The sequence below is a fragment of the Bemisia tabaci genome, chromosome 7, assembly GCF_918797505.1.
Source record: "Bemisia tabaci chromosome 7, PGI_BMITA_v3".
Taxonomy (NCBI): Eukaryota; Metazoa; Arthropoda; class Insecta; order Hemiptera; family Aleyrodidae; genus Bemisia; species Bemisia tabaci.
In genome coordinates this window covers 8,456,203-8,468,727 of record NC_092799.1, presented here as the reverse complement: position 1 = coordinate 8,468,727, position 12,525 = coordinate 8,456,203, and the positions used below count along the sequence as shown (strand labels likewise).

At 45.3% G+C, this 12,525-nt stretch overlaps 1 protein-coding gene across 2 annotated transcripts in view; it reads left to right on the top strand.

Moving 5' to 3' along the window:
• LOC109032724 (cathepsin B-like cysteine proteinase 6) overlaps positions 1–12,525 on the top strand; it is a 361,957-nt gene that overhangs the window by 4,840 nt on the left and 344,592 nt on the right. The window lies entirely within an intron of this gene.

The window sequence follows — 12,525 nt, the reverse complement described above, 5'->3', positions numbered from 1 at the left end:
CACTTCCAAGCCACTCGATGCAAGACTATCTGCATGAAGGCGCGCAGATGTAGCAAATCGGTGTAGCAATTCGTGCTAGTCGTTCATTTGATTCAACACCGTGCACGGATGAGAAAGTTTTACGAAGTGAAACAAATTTTGCTCCTCCCTAAATCGGTGAAATAGCAATCCTTTTTTTCAGTGTAGCAAATATAAACTGATCATCTAAAAATTGTTTATCTTTACTCCCTATAAACCATAATTTACGACGAAAATTACCTTTGTTAATTTGCTGCATGAGTTTAGTAATTTTATAACACAGAATGTCAGTTGCACAATCCTAGCAACATTGTAATGCTCTTGATTCCTTTTTGCCGAATGCAATCCATATGATTGGTTGAAAATGGGGAACGTTTGTTTTTTACCAGTTCAAGCATGTAGTAGGTATTAGAAGGGCACAAAGTCATTTTCAAAATTATTAAAAAAAATCGCTAAAAACGACAACTTTTTTGGGGGTAATGAATTATATGAGTTAATCTTTGAATTACCGCTTAGGACAAGTGTGATTAAACCATACTAGGGGCTTATGGGGCTGCTTCGCAGCCCCTTCTTTTTCCTGTACACTTTTCACTTTCACATGTTTTTTGTTTTTTTTTTTTATTTATTTATTTTCATTTAATTTTCTGTTTTGTCTTTGAATCGGGTCTAATTATTTTTTTGAGAGAATAAATATAACAAATGTTTTCAAAAATTGTAATTTTATTTAGTAAACTTTAAACTAAAATTTTGTTTTAATCTTCATACAAAATTATTTTTTCGGTTTTACATTTGTTTTCAAACTAATTTTAAAGAAGATCTTTTTTTATTTTTTAAATACTTTGCTTTTTTTTCGATTAAATTGTTGATTCTTCTTTTGCCATTTCTGTCCTGCTTTTCTTCCTATATTTCCTACAACTTTGCTCTTCTTCTTTCCTCCTTTTGTCTTTTCTTTTTTTGCTTCTTCTTTTTCTTCTTCAGTAGCTGTTCCTTCTGGTTCTTCTTCTTTTTCTGCTCCTGTTTTAACTTCATCTAATTTTTCCGCTTTTTCTTCTTCGTTTTTTCCATGTTCAGTCTGCATTCTGGTTCCGGTAATAAACTTACCTATATATGGATCCTTGAACTTTAAAGCAATAAGGTCCATCACCCGGAATATCAATTCGATTTGCAGAGAAAGAGGCAAAAGCAACAGCACTATTATAATTTCTGATATGCTTTATGAAATTTGGAGAATATAAAAATAATGATTTCAAATCGGTATTTGTCCGAATACTCGGTAAAGAAATTAAGCCATTTTGGCAGCAGTTATTAAAATGACCATTGGACATTTCACCCTGAAAATGGCGAGCATCACAATGATGACAAATTATATTCATTGAACCGACTGAAAATTTGGTAACAAAATTTTCATCAAAGTTCTGATCATCAATTTTATACTTCCGAAATGAAGAAATGAAACTTTGATTTTCTATACTAATAACAGAGTTAAGTTCTTGCTTCACTAAACGAACATGCAAAGAATTCTGGAAAACGCGACCACGTTTTGGAGGACGACCGCCTCGGTCATTGAAAATTTCACTCATAACAACTGTTAAATTTAAAATTAAAATTAGTAAAAATTATTATTATTTTAACAAAATCTTAACTGAAAAGTTCAATTTTTAAATTAAAAAAAATAAATCAGAAGAAAAAGGATGAAATGAAAATGGAAATTAATAATAAACATATTTATACACATTGAAAAGAAACAGCGTGAAAAGTTCTGATCGGAAATGAGAAAAAAAACGTGGAGGTTATTGACTTAAGGAGGAAAAATTGGCAATAGGAAAAAGATGGAACCAATCATGAAAAACCGTAAAAAAAAAAAAAAAAAACGCGGGAAAAGAAAAAAGTAAGTTGATGGCAGTTGAGTGTTGGAAGTAACCTCACTTAATGATGATTGTTGAATGAAAACAGCTGATAAAAAGGCAGCAAACGGTAAAGTAAGATGCGTAGCAACAAAACTTTTCCGAAAAACAAAAAAAAAAAAACCCCACTTCCCCTCATCCAATTTATGAGTTTTTAGGGATTTAAAAATCGGGGACGAACCCCAGAAAATAATTTATAGTTTTCCCGAAGCATTGAGAACAACGCCTTTCAAATGAACCAACGCCCCTCGCAATTAGTACAGTGGTTGATTCACAATTTCATTCTATTTTAACAGAGTTAAGTTCTTGCTTCACTAAACGAACATGCAAAGAATTCTGGAAAACGCGACCACGTTTTGGAGGACGACCGCCTCGGTCATTGAAAATTTCACTCATAACAACTGTTAAATTTAAAATTAAAATTAGTAAAAATTATTATTATTTTAACAAAATCTTAACTGAAAAGTTCAATTTTTAAATTAAAAAAAATAAATCAGAAGAAAAAGGATGAAATGAAAATGGAAATTAATAATAAACATATTTATACACATTGAAAAGAAACAGCGTGAAAAGTTCTGATCGGAAATGAGAAAAAAAACGTGGAGGTTATTGACTTAAGGAGGAAAAATTGGCAATAGGAAAAAGATGGAACCAATCATGAAAAACCGTAAAAAAAAAAAAAAAAAACGCGGGAAAAGAAAAAAGTAAGTTGATGGCAGTTGAGTGTTGGAAGTAACCTCACTTAATGATGATTGTTGAATGAAAACAGCTGATAAAAAGGCAGCAAACGGTAAAGTAAGATGCGTAGCAACAAAACTTTTCCGAAAAACAAAAAAAAAAAAACCCCACTTCCCCTCATCCAATTTATGAGTTTTTAGGGATTTAAAAATCGGGGACGAACCCCAGAAAATAATTTATAGTTTTCCCGAAGCATTGAGAACAACGCCTTTCAAATGAACCAACGCCCCTCGCAATTAGTACAGTGGTTGATTCACAATTTCATTCTATTTTTCAAATTAAATATTAAGATGATTTGAAAAGTCAAAATTGGTATTTTTATACGCGACATTCCTATAGGGATATATTGGTTTAGGCTTTTTTAGTTCTGGCTCCATTCATTCTCATGACCTGAGCACTAATGAGCAGATCCCATCTTTCTCACCTGCACATAGTTCTGTGCGATAGAAATACGTCCAAATCTATTATTCATAACAAGGTGGAGAAATAGTGCTGGGTCCACACCATTTCGCGGGGAAATAAAGCGAAGAAGTTCCAAAAATTAAAATTAGAGTCAAAATTGAATTTTTTGAACTCTAATGCGCACCAGTACGAAACTGAGGGGGAGAGTGTTCAGTTCAGGCAGTTTGCATTTTGTTTCCCTGTTTGCAGTTTGTTTCCCCGCAAAATGGTGTGGACCCAGCACCATTTCTCCACCTTGTTACATCCAGTTCGGGCCACTTCTTAGTGTTTAATTTTTTCATCTATTATTCATAGATGTAAGGTATTCGATAAGTAAGTGTTAATCATATGGATGGTTAAAAATTGGTAATGTTCGTTTTAAGAAAGTTCAATTATTTACAGGTATATTCTTCCGAAAAATTGAATTTTTTTAGTCAATTTCGTCAAACTCATGAGCCATGTCACAACGCTCAAGACACACGCCTACGTCTCACGAGTCCCGCATACAGATGGCACCAGTGTTCGAAACTCACAAGCGCCATTGCGCCAAACAGGGATTTAGAGCTGAGGTTTGAGGGAGCATCATAAACGGAGCCGCATCGGCGCGCGAGGCGGAGGCCCGGCGCGGACTTTCATGCCGCTTCGATCAGTGCGCCGGGGGAGCGCATATGCCGTTGAGGCGGCTTCACCTGGTGAAGCCGACTCCCGGCTCCTTTTCTGATGCTGCATCAGTTTTGATGCTGAGTCCAGCATCAAAATTAGCGGCTTCAATTAGCAGACGCGTCGGACGCCAGCGCCCCGGGCCCGGCTGCCGGTCGGCTAACACCCTTCCTCGGCGTCCACTTCTAAGAACTTCTCGGCGAGGCGTGGGCTGCCGCCAAGACAAAGGGGTGTTCCGCGAATTCATCGCCGAGTCCGAGGGTCGCGGTCTTCTGGGACAGCCCCGTCGGTAATAAGCTGGGTGGCGGGTCCGAAAATTAAGGCCGTATCGGGCCGCAAGCCGACGGTCCGGCCTCAGAGGCTGAGGCCCATGAGCCAGCATCAAACCTCAGCATCAGCGCTTGAGGCTGGCTCGGTCGGCTCTCCAGCATCGGGCTTCAATGCCCGAAGCCGGCGGCCGGCAGGTTGAGCGCATCAGGCTCGGAGCCGTATGCCCGAACGGCCGCTACCTGGGCATACGGCATTGATGCTGAAGCTACGAGTTGATGCTGTACAGCATAACCTCATGAGGCGCCTCAAATGCCTGGCGCCAAATGCGCATAAAAAATCGGCCATGGCGCCTAAAAAATGAAGGCTCCACGCCAACGTGGCCCCTAAAAATCTGAATTTTCATATTAGGTGATTATTCGAAATTGTCAGCACCACAAGTGAAAGCTTTTTCTATTCTTCACGATTTCATCATTTGTGCTTTTGTTTTCCCCAAATTACAGCTACTTACTGATTCTGTTACGAAAACATCTTGCATCTAACTTTTCACTAAATGCGCCATAATGTATGGGCAAAAAGTTAATTTGGCCTCTAAAAAATCTTCAATGACGCCTAAAAATCGGGCTTGATGCGCCAGATGGCTCCTGAAACTCAAAGGTAAGATTCGGATTCATTCGGAATAAAGGAGAGTGTGTAGATACAGAGTGTTCCTAAAGGTGATCTCGATTTTCCAGGGATCCATGTTGCCCAGGAGCCCACTTTGAACTCGGTGAAGTCTCAATTTTCATGGTTGGCAGCAGTCATCCCGAAAAAAGGAGAGTGCGTAGATACAGTGTGTTCCTAAAAGTGATCCCAATCTTCCACGGATCCTTGTTGCTAAGGAGCCCGGTATCCACTTGGTGAATTTACAATTTTCACGGTTGGCAGCAGTCGTCTCCGTCGGAGGCGGGAAGCGCGGTTACAGGGTGTTCCAAATAGCCGACCTGCACGGCCCATCGACGCTTTGTTCGAATGGGGGCGGCAGTTCGTGGTCGGGGAATTCCCAATTTGCACGGGTGCCATCGGTCAGCCCTGATCGAGAAAGGAAGCGATGATACAGCGTGATCCGAAAACTGATCTAGAAGATTCTTGGATGCTTGCTGCCAAGAGAGGTGCGCTTTAGTTAAAGTGGTTTCTCAATTTCCGCGGTTGGCAGCAGTCATTCGGAATAAAGGAGAGTGTGTAGATACAGAGTGTTCCTAAAGGTGATCTCGATTTTCCAGGGATCCCACTTGCCAAGGAGCCAACTATGAACTCGGTGAAGTCTCAATTTTCATGGTTGGCAGCAGTCATCCCGAAAAAAAGAAATGCGTAGATACACCGTGTTCCTAAAAGTGATCCATATCTCCCACGGATCCTTGTTGCCAAGGAGCCCGGTATCAACTTGGTGAATTTTCAATTTTCACGGTTCGCAGCAGTCGTCTCCGTCGAAGGCGGGAAGCGCGGTTACAGGGTGTTCCAAATAGCCGACCTGCACGGCTCATCGACGCTTTGTTCGAATGGGGGCGGCAGTTCGTGGTCGGGGAATTCCCAGTTTGCACGGTTGGCATCGGTCAGCACTGATCGAGAAAGGAAGCGATGATACAGCGGGTTTCCGAAAACTGATCTAGAAGATTCTTGGATGCTTGCTGCCAAGAGAGGCACGCTTTAGTTACAGTGACTTCTCAATTTCCGTGGTTGGCAGCAGTCATTCGGAATAAAGGAGAGTGTGTAGATACAGAGTGTTCCTAAAGGTGATCTCCATTTTCTAGGGATCCGTGTTGCCAAGGAGCCCACAATGAACTCGGTGAAGTCTCAATTTTCATGGTTGGCAGCAGTCATCCCGAAAAAAGGAGAGTGCGTAGATACAGCGTGTTCCTAAAAGTGATCCCGATCTTCCACTGATCCTTGTTGCTAGGGAGACCGGTATCAACTTGGTGAATTTTCAATTTTCACGGTTGGCAGCAGTCGTCCCCGTCGGAGGCAGAAAGCGCGGATACAGGGTGTTCCAAATAACCGACCTGCACGGCTCATCGACGCTTTGTTCGAATGGGGGCGGCAGTTCGTGATCGGGGAATTCCCAATTTGCAAGGTTGGCATCGGTCAGCACTGATCGAGAAAGGAAGGGATGATACAGCGTGATCCGAAAACTGATCTAGAAGATTCTTGGATGCTTGCTGCCAAGAGAGAAACGCTTTGGTTACGGTGGTTTCTCAATAGGTGCGGTTGGCGGCAATCATTCGGAATAAAGGAGAGTGTGTAGATACAGAGTGTTCCTAAAGGTGATCTCGATTTTCCAGGGATCCCACTTGCCAAGGAGCCAACTATGAACTCGGTGAAGTCTCAATTTTCATGGTTGGCAGCAGTCATCCCGAAAAAAAGAAATGCGTAGATACACCGTGTTCCTAAAAGTGATCCAAATCTCCCACGGATCCTTGTTGCCAAGGAGCCCGGTATCAACTTGGTGAATTTTCAATTTTCACGGTTCGCAGCAGTCGTCTCCGTCGAAGGCGGGAAGCGCGGTTACAGGGTGTTCCAAATAGCCGACCTGCACGGCTCATCGACGCTTTGTTCGAATGGGGGCGGCAGTTCGTGGTCGGGGAATTCCCAGTTTGCACGGTTGGCATCGGTCAGCACTGATCGAGAAAGGAAGCGATGATACAGCGGGTTTCCGAAAACTGATCTAGAAGATTCTTGGATGCTTGCTGCCAAGAGAGGCACGCTTTAGTTACAGTGACTTCTCAATTTCCGTGGTTGGCAGCAGTCATTCGGAATAAAGGAGAGTGTGTAGATACAGAGTGTTCCTAAAGGTGATCTCCATTTTCTAGGGATCCGTGTTGCCAAGGAGCCCACAATGAACTCGGTGAAGTCTCAATTTTCATGGTTGGCAGCAGTCATCCCGAAAAAAGGAGAGTGCGTAGATACAGCGTGTTCCTAAAAGTGATCCCAATTTTCCACTGATCCTTGTTGCTAGGGAGACCGGTATCAACTTGGTGAATTTTCAATTTTCACGGTTGGCAGCAGTCGTCCCCGTCGGAGGCAGAAAGCGCGGATACAGTGTGTTCCAAATAACCGACCTGCACGGCTCATCGACGCTTTGTTCGAATGGGGGCGGCAGTTCGTGATCGGGGAATTCCCAATTTGCAAGGTTGGCATCGGTCAGCACTGATCGAGAAAGGAAGGGATAATACAGCGTGATCCGAAAACTGATCTAGAAGATTCTTGGATGCTTGCTGCCAAGAGAGAAACGCTTTGGTTACGGTGGTTTCTCAATAGGCGCGGTTGGCGGCAATCATTCGGAATAAAGGAGAGTGTGTAGATACAGAGTGTTCCTAAAGGTGATCTCGATTTTCCAGGGATCCCACTTGCCAAGGAGCCAACTATGAACTCGGTGAAGTCTCAATTTTCATGGTTGGCAGCAGTCATCCCGAAAAAAAGAAATGCGTAGATACACCGTGTTCCTAAAAGTGATCCATATCTCCCACGGATCCTTGTTGCCAAGGAGCCCGGTATCAACTTGGTGACTTTTCAATTTTCGCGGTTGGCAGCAGTCGTCTCCGTCGGAGGCGGGAAGCGCGGTTACAGGGTGTTCCAAATAGCCAACCTGCACGGCTCATCGACGCTTTGTTCGAATGGGGGCGGTAGTTCGTGGTCGGGGAATTCCCAATTTGCACGGTTGGCATCGGTCAGCCCTATTCAAGAAAGGAAGCGATGATACAGCGTGATCCGAAAACTGATCTAGAAGATTCTTGGATGCTTGCTGCCAAGAGAGAAACGCTTTAGTTACAGTGGTTTCTCAATTTCCGCGGTTGGCAGCAGTCATACGGAATAAAGGAGAGTGTGTAGATACAGAGTGTTCCTAAAGGTGATCTCGATTTTCCAGGGATCCCAGTTGCCCAGGAGCCAACTATGAACTCTGTGAAGTCTCAATTTTCATGGTTGGCAGCAGTCATCCCGAAAAAAGGAGAGTGCGTAGATACAGCGTCTTCCTAAAAGTGATCCCAATCTTCCACGGATCCATGTTGCTAAGGTGCCCGGTATCCACTTGGTGAATTTTCAATTTTCACGGTTGGCAGCAGTCGTCTCCGTCGGAGGCAGGAAGCGCGGTTACAGGGTGTTCCAAATAGCCGACCTGCACGGCTCATCGACGCTTTGTTCGAATGGGGGCGGCAGTTCGTGGTCGGGGAATTCCCAATTTGCACGGTTGGCATCGGTCAGCCCTGATCGAGAAAGGAAGCGATGATACAGCGTGATCCGAAAACTGATCTAGAAGATTCTTGGATGCTTGCTGCCAAGAGAGGCACGCTTTAGTTAAAGTGGTTTCTCAATTTCCGCGGTTGGCAGCAGTCATTCGGGATAAAGGAGAGTGTGTAGATACAGAGTGTTCCTAAAGGTGATCTCGATTTTCCAGGGATCCATGTTGCCCAGGAGCCCACTTTGAACTCGGTGAAGTCTCAATTTTCATGGTTGGCAGCAGTCATCCCGAAAAAAGGAGAGTGCGTAAATACAGCCTGTTCCTAAAAGTGATCCCAATCTTCCACGGATCCTTGTTGCTAAGGAGCCCGGTATCAACTTGGTGAATTTTCAATTTTCACGGTTGGCAGCAGTCGTCCCCGTCGGAGGCGGGAAGCGCGGTTACAGGGTGTTCCAAATTGCCGACCTGCACGGCTCATCGACGCTTTGTTCGAATGGGGGCGGCAGTTCGTGATCGGGGAATTCCCAATTTGCAAGGTTGGCATCGGTCAGCACTGATCGAGAAAGGAAGGGATGATACAGCGTGATCCGAAAACTGATCTAGAAGATTCTTGGATGCTTGCTGCCAAGAGAGAAACGCTTTGGTTACGGTGGTTTCTCAATAGGCGCGGTTGGCGGCAATCATTCGGAATAAAGGAGAGTGTGTAGATACAGAGTGTTCCTAAAGGTGATCTCGATTTTCCAGGGATCCCACTTGCCAAGGAGCCAACTATGAACTCGGTGAAGTCTCAATTTTCATGGTTGGCAGCAGTCATCCCGAAAAAAAGAAATGCGTAGATACACCGTGTTCCTAAAAGTGATCCATATCTCCCACGGATCCTTGTTGCCAAGGAGCCCGGTATCAACTTGGTGAATTTTCAATTTTCACGGTTGGCAGCAGTCGTCCCCGTCGGAGGCAGAAAGCGCGGATACAGGGTGTTCCAAATAACCGACCTGCACGGCTCATCGACGCTTTGTTCGAATGGGGGCGGCAGTTCGTGGTCGGGGAATTCCCAGTTTGCACGGTTGGCATCGGTCAGCACTGATCGAGAAAGGAAGCGATGATACAGCGGGTTTCCGAAAACTGATCTAGAAGATTCTTGGATGCTTGCTGCCAAGAGAGGCACGCTTTAGTTACAGTGACTTCTCAATTTGCGCGGTTGGCAGCAGTCATTCGGATTATAGGAGATTGTAGATACAGAGTGTTCCTAAAGGTGATCTCGATTTTACAGGGATCCGTGTTGCCCAGGAGCCCACTTTGAACTCGGTGAAGTCTCAATTTTCATGGTTGGCAGCAGTCATCCCGAAAAAAGGAGAGTGCGTAGATACAGTGTGTTCCTAAAAGTGATCCCAATCTTCCACGGATCCTTGTTGCTAAGGAGCCCGGTATCCACTTGGTGAATTTACAATTTTCACGGTTGGCAGCAGTCGTCTCCGTCGGAGGCGGGAAGCGCGGTTACAGGGTGTTCCAAATAGCCGACCTGCACGGCCCATCGACGCTTTGTTCGAATGGGGGCGGCAGTTCGTGGTCGGGGAATTCCCAATTTGCACGGGTGCCATCGGTCAGCCCTGATCGAGAAAGGAAGCGATGATACAGCGTGATCCGAAAACTGATCTAGAAGATTCTTGGATGCTTGCTGCCAAGAGAGGTGCGCTTTAGTTAAAGTGGTTTCTCAATTTCCGCGGTTGGCAGCAGTCATTCGGAATAAAGGAGAGTGTGTAGATACAGAGTTTTCCTAAAGGTGATCTCGATTTTCCAGGGATCCCACTTGCCAAAGAGCCAACTATGAACTCGGTGAAGTCTCAATTTTCATGGTTGGCAGCAGTCATCCCGAAAAAAGGAGAGTGCGTAGATACAGCTTGTTCCTAAAAGTGTTCCATATCTTCCACGGATCCTTGTTGCTAAGGATCCCGGTATCAACTTGGTGAATTTTCAATTTTCACGGTTGGCAGCAGTCGTCCCCGTCGGAGGCAGAAAGCGCGGTTACAGGGTGTTCCAAATTGCCGACCTGCACGGCTCATCGACGCTTTGTTCGAATGGGGGCGGCAGTTCGTGATCGGGGAATTCCCAATTTGCAAGGTTGGGATCGGTCAGCACTGATCGAGAAAGGAAGGGATGATACAGCGTGATCCGAAAACTGATCTAGAAGATTCTTGGATGCTTGCTGCCAAGAGAGAAACGCTTTGGTTACGGTGGTTTCTCAATAGGCGCGGTTGGCGGCAATCATTCGGAATAAAGGAGAGTGTGTAGATACAGAGTGTTCCTAAAGGTGATCTCGATTTTCCAGGGATCCCACTTGCCAAGGAGCCAACTATGAACTCGGTGAAGTCTCAATTTTCATGGTTGGCAGCAGTCATCCCGAAAAAAAGAAATGCGTAGATACACCGTGTTCCTAAAAGTGATCCATATCTCCCACGGATCCTTGTTGCCAAGGAGCCCGGTATCAACTTGGTGAATTTTCAATTTTCACGGTTCGCAGCAGTCGTCTCCGTCGAAGGCGGGAAGCGCGGTTACAGGGTGTTCCAAATAGCCGACCTGCACGGCTCATCGACGCTTTGTTCGAATGGGGGCGGCAGTTCGTGGTCGGGGAATTCCCAGTTTGCACGGTTGGCATCGGTCAGCACTGATCGAGAAAGGAAGCGATGATACAGCGGGTTTCCGAAAACTGATCTAGAAGATTCTTGGATGCTTGCTGCCAAGAGAGGCACGCTTTAGTTACAGTGACTTCTCAATTTCCGTGGTTGGCAGCAGTCATTCGGAATAAAGGAGAGTGTGTAGATACAGAGTGTTCCTAAAGGTGATCTCCATTTTCTAGGGATCCGTGTTGCCAAGGAGCCCACAATGAACTCGGTGAAGTCTCAATTTTCATGGTTGGCAGCAGTCATCCCGAAAAAAGGAGAGTGCGTAGACACAGCGTGTTCCTAAAAGTGATCCCGATCTTCCACTGATCCTTGTTGCTAGGGAGACCGGTATCAACTTGGTGAATTTTCAATTTTCACGGTTGGCAGCAGTCGTCCCCGTCGGAGGCAGAAAGCGCGGATACAGGGTGTTCCAAATAACCGACCTGCACGGCTCATCGACGCTTTGTTCGAATGGGGGCGGCAGTTCGTGATCGGGGAATTCCCAATTTGCAAGGTTGGCATCGGTCAGCACTGATCGAGAAAGGAAGGGATGATACAGCGTGATCCGAAAACTGATCTAGAAGATTCTTGGATGCTTGCTGCCAAGAGAGAAACGCTTTGGTTACGGTGGTTTCTCAATAGGCGCGGTTGGCGGCAATCATTCGGAATAAAGGAGAGTGTGTAGATACAGAGTGTTCCTAAAGGTGATTTCGATTTTCCAGGGATCCCACTTGCCAAGGAGCCAACTATGAACTCGGTGAAGTCTCAATTTTCATGGTTGGCAGCAGTCATCCCGAAAAAAAGAAATGCGTAGATACACCGTGTTCCTAAAAGTGATCCATATCTCCCACGGATCCTTGTTGCCAAGGAGCCCGGTATCAACTTGGTGAATTTTCAATTTTCACGGTTGGCAGCAGTCGTCCCCGTCGGAGGCAGAAAGCGCGGATACAGGGTGTTCCAAATAACCGACCTGCACGGCTCATCGACGCTTTGTTCGAATGGGGGCGGCAGTTCGTGATCGGGGAATTCCCAATTTGCAAGGTTGGCATCGGTCAGCACTGAACGAGAAAGGAAGGGATGATACAGCGTGATCCGAAAACTGATCTAGAAGATTCTTGGATGCTTGCTGCCAAGAGAGAAACGCTTTGGTTACGGTGGTTTCTCAATAGGCGCGGTTGGCGGCAATCATTCGGAATAAAGGAGAGTGTGTAGATACAGAGTGTTCCTAAAGGTGATCTCGATTTTCCAGGGATCCCACTTGCCAAGGAGCCAACTATGAACTCGGTGAAGTCTCAATTTTCATGGTTGGCAGCAGTCATCCCGAAAAAAAGAAATGCGTAGATACACCGTGTTCCTAAAAGTGATCCATATCTCCCACGGATCCTTGTTGCCAAGGAGCCCGGTATCAACTTGGTGAATTTTCAATTTTCACGGTTGGCAGCAGTCGTCCCCGTCGGAGGCAGAAAGCGCGGATACAGGGTGTTCCAAATAACCGACCTGCACGGCTCATCGACGCTTTGTTCGAATGGGGGCGGCAGTTCGTGGTCGGGGAATTCCCAGTTTGCACGGTTGGCATCGGTCAGCACTGATCGAGAAAGGAAGCGATGATACAGCGGGTTTCCGA